The sequence below is a fragment of the Panthera tigris genome, chromosome B3 (genome assembly GCF_018350195.1).
Source record: "Panthera tigris isolate Pti1 chromosome B3, P.tigris_Pti1_mat1.1, whole genome shotgun sequence".
NCBI lineage: Eukaryota > Metazoa > Chordata > Mammalia > Carnivora > Felidae > Panthera > Panthera tigris.
In genome coordinates, this window is record NC_056665.1 from 138,501,539 (window position 1) to 138,519,448 (window position 17,910).

The 17,910-nt window shown below is 43.2% G+C and overlaps 1 protein-coding gene across 3 annotated transcripts in view; it reads left to right on the forward strand.

The window, feature by feature from the left end:
* The first annotated feature begins 1,180 nt into the window (after positions 1–1,180).
* The window catches only part of VRK1 (VRK serine/threonine kinase 1), a 78,079-nt gene continuing 61,349 nt past the window's right edge, over positions 1,181–17,910 (forward strand). For 2 of the 3 annotated variants that reach the window (XM_042990498.1, XM_042990496.1), the window contains exon 1: positions 1,181–1,272. The gene's annotated coding sequence lies outside the window, so the exon portion shown is untranslated. The remainder of the gene's footprint in view (positions 1,273–17,910) is intronic. The other variant, XM_042990499.1, reaches the window with a different exon arrangement.

Consider the following 17,910-nt stretch of genomic DNA (forward strand, 5'->3'; position numbering starts at 1 on the left):
TGTGTGCAGAGTGTCTTTTTCTCAATGGATTCTGGACACGTTGTCTTGCTGGCGAATTCCACACCCATGAGACGTGTGAATCATGAGACCTCTTTGCTGACAAATGTTCATCGTGGTGTTATTATTTGCAGATCTGAGGCACAAAGGGAAGGAGCTATCTTTGCAAGTTGGAGGGGAGGGCCAGAGAGCAGTGACCTTCGGCTGAGGGACCCAGTTTACTGGAGGTGACCTTGCCAAGAAGGATCCAGGGGAATACCTATCTTCACCAACGACCCTCGTCACCAATACCCGTCTGCCTACGGCTTTGGTGATTTTGAGCTAGAACTGGTGATTTTGAGCTAGAACATTGTTTCAGTAGCAGTAAGCTTACAGCCGCAGGGGTGATGGAGGTTTAGACAATTTACTGTGAATACAAAGGAAACCGTGGCATAAGAGAATTATACAGGAGACGCTACAGAGGTTGGGTAGACATTGAAGTAGGCTTTGAAAGATAGGATTTAGATGTATGACAATCAGTGGGCAGAATAATATTAATACTATCTACTATTTACTGAGCACCTACTGTGTGAAAAGCACTGTCTATGGATTATTTTATTTAATCCCGACAAACACCTCGCAAGACTCACAGGGGTTATAACTTGCCTTAGATCACAAATCTACAAAGTGAAAGAGCTAGGGTTTGCACTCCGGGCTGTTTGCTCTCAGACCCAGGCCAGAGTACACTGAACCACGCTGCCAGGGGACCAGTCTTCCTGGGTGTTGGCGCGGAAGGTGGCAGAAGGCAAGCGCCAGGAGGCAGAGGAGACCCACAGCTAACGGGACTACAGGGCTTCTTTTACATCCAACCCTTTGTCAACACACTTATTTAATAAACAAGTTACTGCGAACAGTGCGAACAATATTTATTTCGGTTTCAACAACACCGAAGAGCACATCACCCGATCAGGACCGACTCGAACGCAGGAAACCACCCTTCCCGGAAGCCCAGGAGGGCAGAAGGACCCGGATCGCACAGTGCCTGGGAAAGACTTCATTTCCCAGCATGCAGCGGGAGGGCCGGCCCACAGCTCCCGGCATGCCTGGGGAGGCGGTGCGGGCCACCGCGGGCTCCGCCCTGCTCCGCGGCTGCCCCGCCTCTGCCGCTCGCCCCGAGCCAATGGGAAGGCTCCATACTGCAGGGTGTGACGGGGCCGGCGCCGCAGAGGAGTTGTAAGTCGGCGAAAGCGGCGGGAAGTTCGTACAGTGCAGAAGGCAGCGCGTCTACGGCTCGGGGTAGGGAGGCCGCGGGCCGCGAGCGCCGGCGCCGAGTGGGGGGCCGCGGAGGGGCGGTCGGGGGCCGGGCCGGCGCGGGGCGGCCGGGCAGCCGTGACCTCGGGCGGCGCCGCGCGGGCGTCCTTTCCTGCCTGCCTCCCTCAGGCCCAGCCGCCGCCGGGGTTTCCTGCACCTGCCAAGCCGGCCCCCCAGGCCTAGCGGCACGTTCTCGCGCGGCCGGACGTGCCTCGCGCCCTGGGGCGCTCCGGGCCCGGTGTCAGGGCCGGGGGTCGCGTGCTAGCAAGGACCGACGAGGTCCTTCTGGCATCGTGAAGTTCACATTCTGGAGAGGAAACACCGAATAAAAAGCAGACACTACAGTTTGCAGACCTTGAAAAGTTCCTTTGAAACGAGGACAGGCGATTGTAGTAGGCCAGAGGGATGGGGGTGAGGGAGGGCATGCAGAGGAGGTGACGTTTGATTTAGGAACTGAGAGTGGAGAAGGAGACTGCCGCCCGCCAGGATAGCACTCCAGGCCCGGGAAACTTAGGGTGGGGGGCTGTCCCCTTACTAATCTGTCCGTGTCCGGGTGAGGCCCGGTAAGAGCTTGCCCTGGAGGGCATGGTGCAAGGCGGTGGACTCCCTGGGTCGTTTTGTAAGGGATCTTCGTATTCCTCTGACAGTTCCTTCTCTGTTCTCTGTCCCTGGACGCCACAGTGACACCCTTTACTGATGCAACTTTATTCGAGGCAGCGAATAGTTTTTCCCCGCGCCGAAATAGTTTGTGGCTCTGGTCTCTAACCTCTTCGGTGATGTAGGTGATTCGACGAACAGCTGCAGAGTCACTGGGTTGGGAGCCCGAGAGAGGGGGACGCTCGATTCCTGTTGAGACCATCCATGTTTCTAACTTCTTTTCTGTCGAGTCACTCGTTACTGTTTTTCTGTGTATCGACCCTTCCTTTCCCTCCCCCACCTCCCTTTCTTGGAACAATTTGGAAATACCACCCCCGTAGAGGTGGCAGTTTTGGGGAACTGTTTAAGAGCCTCATTAATGCTTTTTCTTTCCTCTCCCTCCCTCCCTTCTTCCTCTCCCTCCTTCCCTGCTTCCTTCTCTGTTTCTTTCTAACTGGAATTGCCTGTCTGTTGAGTCTGAATTCACAAGAGGGGGGAAAAATGTCACCATTTATTTTTCGGAGATCAGAATCGAGACACCTTTTAATGACCCGCTGAGCAGGTCTTTGGGGAGAATGTAGCGTACAATTTTGAAGCCATTTCAGAGGGAAGCAAGGGTTCTTTACACAATCATTTTAGATTATGCTGTTGAAAATGATATGTAGTAATTAGAATTAAATTTCTGGGTAGATAAGGTTATGTTCATTTACCCATAGAAGGGAATGTAACTTAAGTAGTCATTTAATAATAGCTTTCTCTGCTGAAACGACCCCAGATGGTATTCACTGTGCACCTACCTCAACATTGCTGATCTGATTGTGTTTTTGTTTTTTTATTTAAAAAAAAAAATTTTTTTTTTAACATTTATTTATTTTTGAGACAGAGAGAGACAGAGCATGAACGGGGGAGGGGCAGAGAGAGAGGGAGACACAGAATCCGAAGCAGGCTCCAGGCTCCGAGCCGTCAGCCCAGAGCCCGACGCGGGGCTCGAACTCACAGACCGCGAGATCGTGGCCTGAGCCGAAGTCGGACGCTCAACCGACTGAGCCACCCAGGCGCCCCTGATTGTGTTTTTAAACAGTAAAGCAACTTGAATTTAATAACAGAAAAAACTGGTGTTAGGTATCACTGTAAATTTAGTACTAATATCTAGTACAGATGCTAGGTTTATAGCGTAATGGCTTCTTCTTATGTTTTGTACCGCAAAAATTATGAGAGGGTGTATGTTAAACAAATGCGGTAATGGAGTAGTGTGTCAAACATAGAACCTGGCATATAGTAGGCTAGTAAGTGCCCAGGAAGTGGTTCTATGGAAAGCTTAGGCTAAGTTTTATTCCAGGATGCAAGTGTATATATAAGAACAGCAGTGCGTTCAAAATGTTGACAGACCCTAAAATTTGTTAAATAGGTCCAGACCCTAAAATTTGTTAAATAGGTCCCCCCCCTTTTTTTTTTTGTAGTTGAGAACTAACGTGAGATAATAGTAAATATGTAAGTGAATGTCTTACATGTCTGGAAAAGAAAAAAAGTAAGATTTTTATTTTGGCAACTATATATTTTTGCCTTGACGTTCTCCCAAATAAGATGCAGTGTACAACGAATAGAATTTTGATTTGCAAAATGAAATTTTGAAAGGATTTTTGATTTGAGAAAGAAAACTTCCTGGAAATGAAGCAAAGCTTTAACATTTACCTTCTATCAAATGCAGGACGAGTCCTGAATTTATGCGGATGTGCAGATGCTGGTATCTCCATGGATCAGGCAGCTAACCTAAGGGGAGTTAAGTGCTGCCTCTGTGTGTGTGGGTGAGGCTTTCGTGAAGATCGGTCTTGATGGGTTATGAGAATGGGTTGGTAACTGAATAGGACTGGAGGACAGTTTCCGGGCTGGTAGGCTATTTTCTGTGTTTGCCGAGGTTATTTTTCAGGGCGAACGGAAACGGACTCCTCTATTCACAGGATACCGCGCCTGACTTGTAGATGTCAGGAACTGTGCCAGGGACAGTGTGTTCTTGCAGTTGTAGTGTCTGTAGATAAAATTCAGAAAAGACGGAATTTTTTTTTTTTTTAAGTAATTTTTTTTTTTTTTTAACGTTTTATTTATTTTTTGAGACAGAGAGAGACAGAGCATGAACGGGGGAGGGTCAGAGAGAGAGGGAGACACAGAATCGGAAGCAGGCTCCAGGCTCTGAGCTGTCAGCACAGAGCCCGACGCGGGGCTCGAACTCACGGACCGCGAGATCGTGACCTGAGCCGAAGTCGGACGCTTAACCGACTGAGCCACCCAGGCGCCCCAAGACGGAATTTTTAATAAGGGCATAAGATTAATTTGGAAAGGCGATAGAATCCTGACAGAGTAGGTAGGATATGTTTGTAGTCTAGGATGCGTTTGGCCCCTTTGACCGAAATTCCTGAGAATGTGTTCCTACTTGGCCTTGTAAGCGAAGAGGGCTGTGCTCTTTAACCTTTCCCCACTTTGGCTCCTGAATACTCTCAAATACCTGGCATTTTGAAGTTGCTGTTTTGGAGTCATTTCACGGCTTTCCTAATTGCTCCTGGCCCGCCTGTCCCGGGGTTGTCTCACATCTCTGCCCTCAAACCGAGCAGTCTGCTCCTCTTGTCCTGGGTGACCTGTGGGCAGCCCTTTCAGAAAGGAATGCTCTCTGGAGAGCCCAGAGAGGGCTTAGGTGTGCCCTTGCCTCCTACTAAGACTTCGATTTTTAATACTCCTCAATAAATACTAATGACAAGAATCTACCTTATAGTGGCATTCTCCAGTAGACTTATTAAGAATTTTATTAGCCACAGCATCTTGGTTAACTCGGAAAAACATAGTGTGAGTCATATTATTTCTTTAGTCTTCATGTAAATACCTGACGTTTGATGATTCTTTGCAATAACTGCTGTCTCTCTGTGGGTTTCTGGCCCATTGGATGGGAACCGGTACTCTAGGATTTGAAAACTTGGATCCAGTGCAAACTGACCCATACTGAGGATGAACATTAAACATGCACACACAGGAAGATGCTATTGTCAATAAACTCATATACATTAAGAGGGATGTTGTAGTAGGCGGAGTCCTATAATTGCACGGTTATTAGCTGGAGATTTAGGAGTGCTCTGTCGTACACTTTTTAAACAAATAGCACACTTTATTGGAAGGACACATTTTCTTATGGACCTCACTATCCAGTTGGTCCCACGAGGGACTGAGGAACTGGAAAGTCGTTAGGAACAAGGGCAGCACCCCTGTTCCCCACTCTTGGGGCTGTTCTGGTTCTTTCTGTGCATTTATTTCATCTCTTTGCAGACCGGCTGTCGTGCTGCTGTTTGCATGTGGATGCCTGGTCCACAGCTAACTCCTTGTTTCAAGAACCCAAAAGAGACTCCATTATCCATTTAACTGTCAGTTATACTTAAAATTTTTAAAAATCAGGAAGTTAGAAATCTTCTAGCCAAGATAACTACAGCTTTATTTCAGATTAAGTGCTTTCTCCAGTTTTGCCAAGTAACAGCTGAACAAATGCCCTTGTTTGATGAAACTATGTATAAATGCACTGTGATCACATATCATAATACTAGAGCTGGAAAGTGCTGTTAAACCTTTAGTTTCCGTAAGCTATGTCTGGAATCCATAGAAACAGAAACTTTTATTGTTGGCATTATTGCATTTTTTCATTTCTTTTGCAGTTTACTATATAATAAGGCAACAGAGATATCAACAAAGAGATCATATCTAAGTATACATTCTTTATTAGAGATCATAAGAAAAAGTCTTTGGGAATCCAGGTAAACATTTTAAAAACTAGTTTCTTAAAAACTAAGCTCAGGTTTAACATTTAAGAGGCTTAATCTTACTGGTTTTTCAGGCCTTCAGAAAACTTTTGTTTTAATTTTTTACAGTTTGTTTCTTTTGAGAGAAAGAGAGAGAGAGAGAGAGAGAGCATGCACATGAGTGAGTTGGGGACGGGCAGAGAGAGAGAGACTCCCAAGCAGGCTCTGCGGCATTGGTAGCGTGAAGCCTGATGCTGGGCTCGAACTCGCGAACTGTGAGGTCATGACCTGAGCCGAAGTCAGATGCCCAACAGACTGAGCCACCCACATGCCCCTGTTATTTTTATCTTAGGAGCACGAGCAGTGGAGACGGGTAAGGGGAGAGAGATGCTCAGCACGGAGCCTGAGGTGGGGCTTAATCCCACAACCCAGGGATCATAACCTGAGCCAAACTGCTCAATCGACTGAGCCACTCAGGTACTCCTGTTTCGGCAGTTTCTTAAAGAGCTAAATGGACGCTTAACAGTTGTACTCTTGGGCATATATGAAAACGTATTCATACAAAGACCTGTACATGAATGTTCGTAACAGCCTTGTTTGTAATAGCCCCAGCCCGAAAACAACCCCATCCATCTTCAGTGGGTAAATACGGTTAAATAAAATGTGGTCTAGCCATATAATGGAACACCACTCATAATAAGGGGGAACAAGATTATCTACATGTAACAATTTGGGTGGGGCTTATGGGCCTGGTACTGAGTGAAAAAAGCCAATCTCAAAGGTCTGTGTGAGGGTATGAAGTTGTTTCTATAGCATTCTTGAAATGATAAAATTGTAGAAATGGGGACCAGATCAGTGTCTGTGGGGTTAGGGCGGGGGCGGGGGTGGTGTAACTACAAAGGGGTAGGACAGAGGAGTTTCTATGTAGTGACAATTCTGTTTCCTGATGGTTGCACAAATCTTTACAAACGATAAGATGTTCTAGGACTATGCGTACATGCGTAAAAAGGCTGTAAAAACTGAAATTTGCATAAGTAGCTTGATTACTAACATGGTATTGATGGTAAACCAATAATATGGCATTAATATGGTAAATTTCCTAGTTTTGATATAGTACTCTGCTTGTCTACTGTATGGGCTGGACCACATTTCATGTAACCATTAACCCAGTGAAGGACACGTGGATTGTTTCTAGTGTTTGTCTTTGACACACAAAGCTGCTAGGAACGTACCTGTTCAGGCTTTCTTCTTTTCCTTGATTTGAGTATAGTTGACACATTCGTTTCAGGTGTATCAAGGTGTGTAGCTCCCATCTGCGGATACATCTCTGTTACATTATTGACTGTATTCCTGACCCTGTGCCGTTTATTCCCGTGACTTACTCGTTCCGTGGCCGGAAGCCTGTATTCACGTACAGGTTTTAGTGTGAATAGGAGTTTCTGTTCTTATAGGATAAGTGCCCAGGAGTGTGAACGTTGGGTCATGGGGTAAGTGTATGTTTCCCTTAAGAAACTGCCAAGGGCCCGTTTTCCATCGCTGTCGTCACTGTGGGAGGTGCGGCTACGCCACCTTCCCGCCAGCGTTTGGTGTTGGCAGTAGTTCTCATGTTAGCCGCGACAGTAGGTGTGCAGGAGGTATCTCGTCATGGCTTCGGTTTGCAGCTCCCTGGTGGCGAGTGGTGAACATTCTTCTCTCTTCTTTGGTGACTCGTCTGTTCCTACCTTTTGCCCATTTTGTGGCTGGATTGTGTATTTCCTTCTTGTTGAGTTCAGAGCGTCCTTTGTATATTCTGGATACAAGTGCTTTGCCAGATACGTGATTCGTAAACATATTCTCTCAGCCTGTGGCTTGTCTTTCCGTCTGTGACACTAGTGTCTTTTGTGGCCCCAAGGTCTTTAATTTGAGGAAGTCCAACTTACTGACATATGGATTGTGTTTTTGGTGTCATGCATGTGTCAGAACTCTATCTAATCCTAGGTCAGAAGGATACTTATAATTTTATGTCTTACGTTTAGATCTGTGATCCATTTTGGGTTAATTTCAGCACAGGATATGAAGTTTAGGTCTCGTATCTTTTCCTTTTGCCTGTGGATTTCCAACTTTTCCAAAACCGTTTGTTGAAAAGTCTACCCTTGCTGCTCAGTTGAATCATATTTTTACTTCATAAAAAATCAATTGGCCACACTGTAAGTTGCATATCAAAATGAAGGTAGGAAGTGAGTGAGCAATGAAGTGTGAAAATTAATACAGGTTTATGAAAGTATGATACGGCTTGAGTCTTGAAAAAAGTATGTATGGGGCTCCTGGGTGGCTCAGTCGGTTAAGTGTCCGACTTCGGCTCAGGTCATGATCTCATGGTTTGTGGGCTCGAGCCCCACGTCGGGCTCCGTGCTGACAGCTCAGAGCCTGGAGCCTGCTTCGGATTCTGCGTCTCCCTCTCTCTCTGCCCCTCCCCTGCTTATGCTCTGTCTCTCTCTGTCTCAAAAAAAAGAACAAAAACAAAACATTAAAAAATTAAAAAAAAAAAGTATGTATAGATCTGAGAGGAAGTGGGCACATGTTTTAGAGAATGGCATGAGCAAAGGCAAGTCCTAGAAAATTAAGAACTGGCTGTTTTAGGGAGCAGGCGTGTGAAGGGGAGGAGGAGGATAAAGTAAGGCTAGTTGCTTCAGGAGTGTGGAAAGCTCTTGGCTAGATTATAGAGTTCATAAACAGTTTCATATGCTGCTGCAGGTTCTTGAGCAGGAAAATTATATGATAGAAATGGCATTTGGAGAGGTTGTTGTAGGCCCTATGTAGCAGTGACAAGGTTTGCAGGATGAACAGGGTATAACCATGGCCCTTAACTTAGCGCTTTGTGTTACAGATGCCTACTGGGAAGCTCAAAAAATAGTGAAATGTCAGAATATTAAGTCCCTAGTATTTCCTAGAAGAATCATGGTAGATTTCAGACTTTTGCCGCTGTCTTCAGTGATGGACACAGAGAACTCTGCCGGACTTGCAAACTCTTAATGCTACTTTTAGTACACTTTACATGTGGGAAGAAGAGTAGTTTCTTTTCCTTTCTTTTCTTTTTTTAATGTTTATTTATTTATTTTGAGAGAGAGAGTGGAGGGGGGGAAGGCACAGAGAGAGGGAGAGAGAGAATCCCAAGCAGGCTCTGCATTGTCAGCATAGGGCCCAAAGCGGTGCTCGAACCCACAGAGCGTAAGATCATGACGTGAGCGGAAATCAAGAATCAGATATGTAACTGACCGAGCGACCCAGGCGCCCCAAGAGGAGTAGTTTCTGTTGACTCATTGTTGATGTTTCTTATCAAGCTTAACGGTCCAAGACATGAGCAACTGAAATGTGAATGCATACGGAGTTAATAAATTGGTCCAATGAGGCAAGTTAATGGCACTGACTTTATCGTGGCACAGGAGAGACTCGGGTTTCTCAGTCAGTTGTCCCGATGCTTGTATGTGAAGAACTGTACAGAGAAGGAGGGCCAGCTCTCGAAAATTACTGAGCACCAACGAGGAACAGTGATTCCCACTGCAGCATTAGGGGTTAGGCTTGGGCCAGAATCTAATCTGGAAGAACTTACAGACAAGAAGAGCATTAGGTGCTTCATGCAAGTGATGCAAACGATCTGTAAGGACGGAATAGGAACCTGCATGTACTTTGGGAACATCTTGCTTTAGTCAGGGGAAGTGCCAGGGACGGGCCATGAGTCATAATTTATTAACTTGTGACCTAAATTACTCAGTTTTTGTTTTCTTAGCACCCACTTCATTTCTTGATTTCTTTCTCTTAACAGATTCATACTCCCCCCCCCCCCCCCCCCATCTGTGGGAATCTCTTGGGTTCTGCTTTCTTTTATATATTTAAAAGATTATCGTGGCTACTGATTAGACTTATGTCATTTAAAAAATAATCACCCAACAAATAGAACTTCTTTCATGTCAGACAGACTGCTAAATATCAATGCATTTCTGCTTTCTTACTTAGAACATGGCAAAAGCATGTCATTCCATTTTTTAAAACAAGGACTTCTTGAGCAAGGATTTTCTGCCTAAGAGATCACCATGACGTGTGTTAATCAAAGATTGGCAGCGTGAGAAGCTTTAGCCCAACTGTTTATTTGTCTTCAAAGTACCTTTCCTGTTTGATTGAATTTCTTTGGTCAGATTCTTTTCCACTAGTCTAGATCTTTTTCCCACTGAAATGTTGAGATTGACCAAGAATGTTTCATTTGTGATTGCAACCCTTCAGTATCATTACGGAGTCTTTTTTTTTTTTTTTTCCTTCTTCTTCTGCAGAAGAGCAGGCTCTTACAGTGCTATGCAAGCTGCCCATTTAAAACTATCATTGCTTGGCACCTATGCCCTAGTGACAGTTTGACCAACATGTGAGCAGGCACACTGCCATCCTGCCAGATGGGCGTGAGTGTAGGCAGCCAAGAAACCATGTATCTGCATCTAGTGTATTTGTTAAGGGCAGGATTCCCAGTCGGGGATGTTCAAACGTCTGTCCATCCTGAGCTTTCACGCCTATGGATAAAGGGATGTCATCATTAATTTCAGCTTCTGACTGAGATTCCATGGGTATATAAGAGCTTCTTGGCTCTTACAGAAGTAGGCAATTGGGGACAATCAGGATAATTGTTCTCTCCTTCATCACAGGACTACTTCAGATAATCCTTTCCTCTTTCTTCTAGGCAGCTAGGTTTGCAGTGAGTACAGACCTGATCAGATATTGTCCCAATTCTAGAATATGTGCTGCTCCATTTGTTTTGTGGAGTACAAAAGCTTTGAAAGTCGTTTAATGTTTGTACTTTGGACCACGATGTATGTAATAGAAGTCAGGTAGATAGATCTGAGTTCAAATATGACCGCTGTGTGACATTAGGGCAGCCTAATCTTGCCATCACATCAAGTTAAATAATACCTATCTCAGGGTGGCTGTGAGAATGAACTGTGAGATGTGGATCTGAATTACTCGGTATAGTGTCTGGCCCACAGTAAGTGCTCAGTAAGCATTTATCGTCATCACTGCCATCATTGTTGCTTTAATATACTTGAGGGTATTTTTCTCTGGAGAATTATTGGAAACAGGACATCTTTTTTCAGCTCATCTCCCACCACTTTTGAAAGTCATGTATTGGGGGGCACCTGGGTGGCTCAGTCGGTTAAGCGTCTGACTTCAGCTCAGGTCATGATCTCACAGTCTGTGAGTTCGAGCCCCCCCGTTGGACTCTGTGCTGACAGCTCAGAGCCTGGAGCCTGTTTCAGATTCTGTGTCTCCCTCTTTCTCTGACCCTCCCCCGTTCATGCTCTGTCTCTCTCTGTCTCAAAGATAAAATAAACATTAAAACAAAAAAAGAAAGAAAGTCATGTATTGGATATTAGCATATTGTCTGGTCTATAATAGAATGCTTCCAGTGACCGGGAACTCACTACCGCCTGAGCAGGTGGGACTAGTGACATTTTAGAGGGGTCATTCTTGGTTGGGAGAGGGGGTTCTCTGAATTGTAGGATGTTCACCAGCATCCCTGGCTATGAGGACAAAAATCATCCCAGGTTGAGAATCACTGCTCTAGAGACAGCCTATCCTGTTTTTAATAAAGTTTTGACTGTTAGCAAGTTTTTTCTTATATTGAATGGAAGTCGTCTTTATTATTTCTCCTACCCCATTTTCTGTCTTTTGGAGACACTTAGAACAAGCTGAGTCTCTGTTCTATGTAATGTCCTCTGGAATACTCAAAGACGGTCATCGGTCTTCTTGACTTCATTAGCTATTCCTTATAAGGCATGATTTCATGTCCTTTTACCACATTGGTGGCTTTCCTTTGATTTAATTCCATTTTCAAGCTGTAGTGTTTAGGATTGAATTAGGATTTTAGTGCTTTGGAGGTAGCATTTTTCTTCCATAAGTATAGGGAAGAATAGTGCCTTTCTTCTTCTACATACTGTATTATTATCAGCTCTAATAGCTTTGCTGATTACATCATACGCTGCTGTATCTAAGCTTGTTGTGTCTAAGTTTTATCTCTTTCAAACTCAGGCATTAGTTTTGCGGTCCAACATGGGAGCTTGGGCTTATCCTGTTAAATGTCTTTTCATGGGATTTCGCTAACTGCAATCTTAATTTGTGGTCGACTCTGAACTTTCTGTTAGAACAAGTAGGTGATGATGCCATCAACTGAGATTGAAGATACAGGAGAAATGGCCGTGTGTGTGCATGTGTGTGTGCATGTGTGCAAATGCAGATTGAAAAGAGCATTGAAGATGGAAGCCCGGGGAACCCCAACATTAAGAGGCATCTGGGAGATGGGAAGGAAAAAAGGAGACCAAGGGAGGGGTGGGCAGAAGGCAGGATGGAAATGAGAGGAGAGTCTTGGAGGCTGGAATGACTGTGAGAAGTACTGAGGTAGATCCTTGGACATGAACTGAGTAGGACACGGTCTGCTTTCCCTGCTCATGTGTGTTTGCCCCATCATTTTACTGTTCAGTTAATGGGACTACCTGGTCACTTACGCCTGAAAAACGGTGTCATCTTTCATGTGTCCTTCACATTTTTGTGTCTATTTGAGTTACCAACTTCTACTAATTAAAAAAAAAAAGTTTTTTTTTTTTTTTCTGTAGTGTAATGCACATACTGAAAAAGAGCACAAATATTAAGGATCTAGCTCATTGATTTTTTTTTTTTTTAACAAAGTGAACACACTAAAATTACCGTCACCAAGAGCAAGACAGTCGCTCTTCCAGCACTCTAGGTGCCCCTCTTGTGCCCCTTTCCAGTAATTACTCCCACCCAGGGTAACCACTATTCTGACTTCTAGAACTATAGCTTAGTTTTGCCTGGTAAATGAAATTATACCCTATATATTATGCCTTATACATTAGTCCTTTTTACCAAGCTTTTTAAATTTAGCATTGTGTCTGAGGTTCATCAAGATTGTTGCATGTAGTTTGTTTTTTTTATAGGTCTGTTGTTCTGCTTATCTGTTACTGCATAACACATTAGTTTTGGTTATTAATTACTGTATAACACACTATTCCAGCCTTAGGGGGGTATAACAGCAACCATTTTATTGGCTCATGGATTTTGTGGGTTAGGAATTTGGTGGGCATAGCTTGTCCCTGTTCTACAGTTCTAGAATCATTTAGAGGATCCTTCACTCACATATATGGTGCCTCGACTGGGATGTCTTAAAGACAATCATCTGGGATTATGGACCACGGCAGGGGACCTAAGTGTAGTATTCTCCACTAGGTCTTGGGTTTCCACAGCATGTTGGCTGGGTTCCCAGAAGATGCTTCCAGAGAATGACTTATCCTTGAAAGTCACATAATGTCACTTCTGCTATACTGTTGGTTGAAATAGATACGAGCCTGCCTGAATTCAAGAGTAGGGAACATTGACCTCACATCTTTCAGGAGAGGTGTCAAAATTTGTGACTGTTTCTAAAAACCATCACAAATTATATACCACGATTTTATTGTAAATGGATTTGAGTAGTGTCTACTTTGGAGCAGTTATGACTAATGCTGTTGTAATCATTCTTGTTCATATCTTTTGGTTCACATATATATTCATTTTAGTTGAGTATACATATGAGAGCAGAACTGTTGGTCAGAGTGTGTGTGTCGGCAGCTTTGATAGATAGATGGTGCCAGTTTTCCAAAGTGGTTGTACCATTTTATACCCTCAGCTAACAAGGTGTGTGAGATTTAGTTGCTCTGCAGTCTTGCCTCTACTTGGACTGTCAGTTAAACATTTAGAATTTTGAGTGGGCACCTGGATGGCTTAGTTGGTTGAGTATCCAACTTTGGCTCAGGTCATGATCTCATGGCTCATGAGTGTGAGCCCTGCATCGGGCTCTGTGCTGACGGCTTAGAGCCTGGAGTCTGCTTCATATTCTGTGTCTCCCTCTCTTTGCCCCTCCCCTGCTTGCACATTGTCTCTCTTTCTCAAACGTAAATGACCGTTAAAAACAAAATTAAAAAAAAAAAACCATTTGGAATTTTCTTTAACCATTCCGTGGTTGTGTACAAGTTATCAGTGTGATTTTAATTGGCATTTCCTTGATAAATGATTTGAACATCTTTTCATACACTTGTTAGTTATTTGATTATCCCATGTAGCAGAGTGCCTGTTCAAGTCTTTTGCCCATTTTTGACAAATTGGGTTGTTTTCTTCTTATTGGAATATTGGAGTCTGTATATATTCTGGATATGAATCCTGTGTGCAGTATATGAATTGTAAAAATCTCTTCTTGTCCTGTGACTTGCCGTTTCACTCTTGTAATGCGTCTTTTGATGAACTGAAATTCTAAATTTTAATTACATCTTACCAATATTTTCATTTATGATTAGTGTCTTTTGTGACCTGTTTAAGAAGCTTTTGCTACTCCGCGGTCATGAAGATTGTTTTTTATGTTGTCTTCTACTGGCTTTATTATTTTACTTTTCATATTTAGGTCTGAGTCTCCAGGAATTGATTTTTGTGTGCTGTGAGGTAGAGAGGTCAAGATTCTGCTTCCGTATATGGTTATCCATACGGAATACGGGATATGGTTATCCATATCCACCCCATATATGGTTATCCATACAAGTAGTAGAGGATAGCATTGGGTGAGGTGAACACAAGCTGGGAGTTAGGGTTCCTGTATATCCAGCCTTAACCTATTTTTCATGAACCTTCTGAACTTGGGCTTGTTATTAAACCCTCTGGCCTCAGCTTCATCTGTAAAAGGAAGGACTTGAATGAACTGTGTTTTGATTTTCAGTCTGACTGTGGTTTGTTAGATCATTCTATCTAGTGTTACAGTTTTATTTAGGCTTGTTAGACTCTTCTTAGATCTGGATTCTAAAGTAGTCATTATATGTCTCAGCTTTATGCTCTCACCAGTTATGATGAGCATGCTATTTAGATCTTCATCTAAGCTACTGATAAAAGGTGGCGCTTTTTTTTTTTTTTTTTAAATCACATTGGCAAGTCACTGCCCAAACTTGGTCTTCTGATCTTCGTGGTATGCTTTGTCCCCTGCCAGGAACTCATTATTGTTTTAGTAAGCCATGGTTCAGGACACCAGTTCCATTTTTGAAAGCCATTTGCATATATTATTCCTTGTGTTTGTCCCTTACTGCAGTTGCCTACTTGAACTTCTGAGAGTCACAGATACAGTGTAGAGTTTCATGAATCAGCAGAAGTCGTTCATGACCAGTGAGTTCTAAGCTCGACAGAGTCTCCTCCCATCTTGCAGATGTGCTCCAGGAAAGTGGTATACCTTTGAATATCAGGTTTACGCACCTATAATTGTGCCCTGAGTAGAGTAGTCAGGAACCGCCCAGATGACATAACAGGAAATCTGTCGTTTGCTGGTTCCTTTGTGTTCTTAGAGGCCTGCTTTAGGGTGACCTCTAGCCTTCTTTCAGAACGTATAGTTTTGTTTCCACGGAACACTGTAACTCTCGCATAGCTATTGTTCCTTCCTTTATTATCCTTGATCCCACATTTTTCTTCTCATTGACATTTTTTTTATTAACTTTTTTTTGAGTTTATTTATTTATTTTGAGAGAGACAGCGTGTGTGCACGTGCGCGCTCTCAGGGGAGGAGCAGAGAGAGGGGGAGAGAATCCCAAGCAGTCTCTGCCGCCAGTGCAGAGCCCAATGCTGGGCTCGAACTCACGAACCGCGAGATCATGACCTGAGCCGAAATCAAGAGTCGGACGCTTAACCTCCCCCTTGTCGTTAACTTTTTAAGACGCCTTTATTGAGATCTGGTTCAAATATCGGATTCACTCATTTCAGGAGCATCGTTCAGTGGTTTTTAGCATCTCCACAGGATTGCAGCTGTCACCATAATCTGATTGTACAATGTTTTCATCGGCCTTAAAGCAAACCTCCCACCCATGAGCAGTCGCTGCCCTTTCTCTCTTCACCCCCCACAGCCCTAAGAAACCTCTAGTTTGCTTTTGTCTCTATAAATTGACCTGTTCTGGAAATCTTACACAATGGGAATTGTAAAATATGGGCTCTTTTGTAACAGGCTTCTTTCACCTGGTACGGTGTGTTCGAGGTCCATCCGTGTTGTAGCATGCATCAGTGTTTTCTTTCTTCCTGTTGCTGAATGATACCCTGTTGTATGGATAGCCCACATTTGTGTATCCATTCATCTGTTGAAGGACATCGGAGTCGTTTCCATTTTTTGACTATTGTGAACAATACTGCTGTGAACGTTTATGTACGAGTTTTTGTGTGAATGTATGCTTTTATTGCTCTTAAGTATGTACCTATGAGTAGAATTGCTGTGTTGTAAGGTAACTCGCCGTTTAACTTTTTGAAGAAGTGCCCAATTATTTTCCAGAGTTCGATGCACCATTTTACATTTTCACTAGCGTTGGATGAGAGTTCACAGTCTCCACATCCTCACCAGTCCTCGCTGTTGTTTTTGTTTGTTTGTTTGTTCCTTAGGGACTGTGAAGTGGTGTCGCATTGTACTTTTGATTTTTATTTCCCTAATGACTGATGCGGTCAAGCACTTTTTTGTGCTGTTGGCCATCTCTCCATCGGTTTTGGTGAAAGGTCTTCAGACCTAAATCCTTTGCCCATTTTTAAATTGGGTTGTCTTTTTATTATTTAGAGTTCATTAGCCTCTTAACGTTCAGTTTCATTTATTTTCAAGCAGAAACGTTTTTGGCCCTGGTCTTCTCTCCTTTGTTTTTCTTTCATTTTTGTTTGGGGACCATTCATCCTTTCTTGTAGTTAAGCGAAGGGGTTAAGAGGGTTTTCAGGCCTTTTGCGTTCTCTTGGCAACAGCTTCCCTTGGCAACCTACGTATGGAATACCTTAGGCTGGAAAATGCACATCTCCTGATCATTGGAATAGATCCTTTTTAGTTCATACTGGTTCTAAAATGAGGCAGGCTTCTTTCCCTAGAAATCAGTAGGTAAAACACCTGCCTGAGATTTTAATCCCAGTCATTTTACAGGTGAGGAAAAAAGACCTGGATAAGTTGGAGCATGTCCACGTTCACAGCAGGTAGACCTGGTTCATGGCTTTAAATCAGCCCGTTCTAAGAAAAATCTGTTGGTTTCTCATCAAGTGACAGATTCATGTTAGACCTGGGATACCAGGGTTAGACGGGGTCGCTAAGTTCCAGATTCTCACAAAATATGTCAAAAGAGAGTGACATATATGCAATTAATGGTAATATAGTGTCACAGTGCTGTGAAATGTGGGCAAAGTTGTAGAGTCTAGTGCTGTTAACACCACTCAGTGTTGAAATTTTCACTTGACGTTCCTTTGCATTGTAGGCAAAATTAGATTCTTGAGTAGTTGATTTTGTCTAGACCATTTAGTGAGGAATGGTAACAATGCCGTCATTCACATGCTGAGATTGCAGAAGAAACTAACTTCAGAATGTTTGGGGTTTTATATGGCACCTGAAGATAGTCTCATCAAGTACACGGTTTTTTATACATAATTATTAACTATTTTTTCAAATATCCTGCAGTGGCTTATTATATCATTTTCCCCTAAATTTGTATCAATATTTTACACTAGAAAAGGCAGCTAAAACCTTCTTTATGGAGATCTTTACATCAGTGACTTATTTCTTTTTTTGTCCTTTTGATCTTTGGAAGTCATTCTTTTTATTCGACAGTTAGGCTGTGTATTTATAGTAACATGTGAATATATTTCTGTTTTATCTTTAATGCTGTTTTTAAAAAATGTTTATTTATTTTGAGAGACAGAGCTTGTGTGAGCACGTGTGTTCACGCGAGTGATGGAGGGACAGAGAGAGAGGGAGACCGAGAATCCCACACAGGCTCCATGATTATCAGTGCAGAGCCTGACATGGGGACCTGAGTCGAAATCAAGAGTCAGATGCTTAACCAACTGAGCCACCCAGGCGTCCCTCTAATACTGTTTCAGTGGCGTTTGTGATAGTATTATATTGTAGTATTAAAGCAAATATTTTACCACCTTAAGACTTCTTGTTTCACAAATGATTAGTTATGCAGTATGTGCTCTCTTTTAATGCTTGTAGTAAATAACAAAAAGGCATTTATTTTTGCAGAAACTGTATTTTCCATACATGTCTTTTGAATCTTGGTCCTGCTAACTTACTGGTTGCGAAAGCCACGGACAAATGGTTCAACTTCTCTTATTCCTGGTTTTGTTGTATGAAGTCAATATGATGCCACCTAGGTTTTATGGT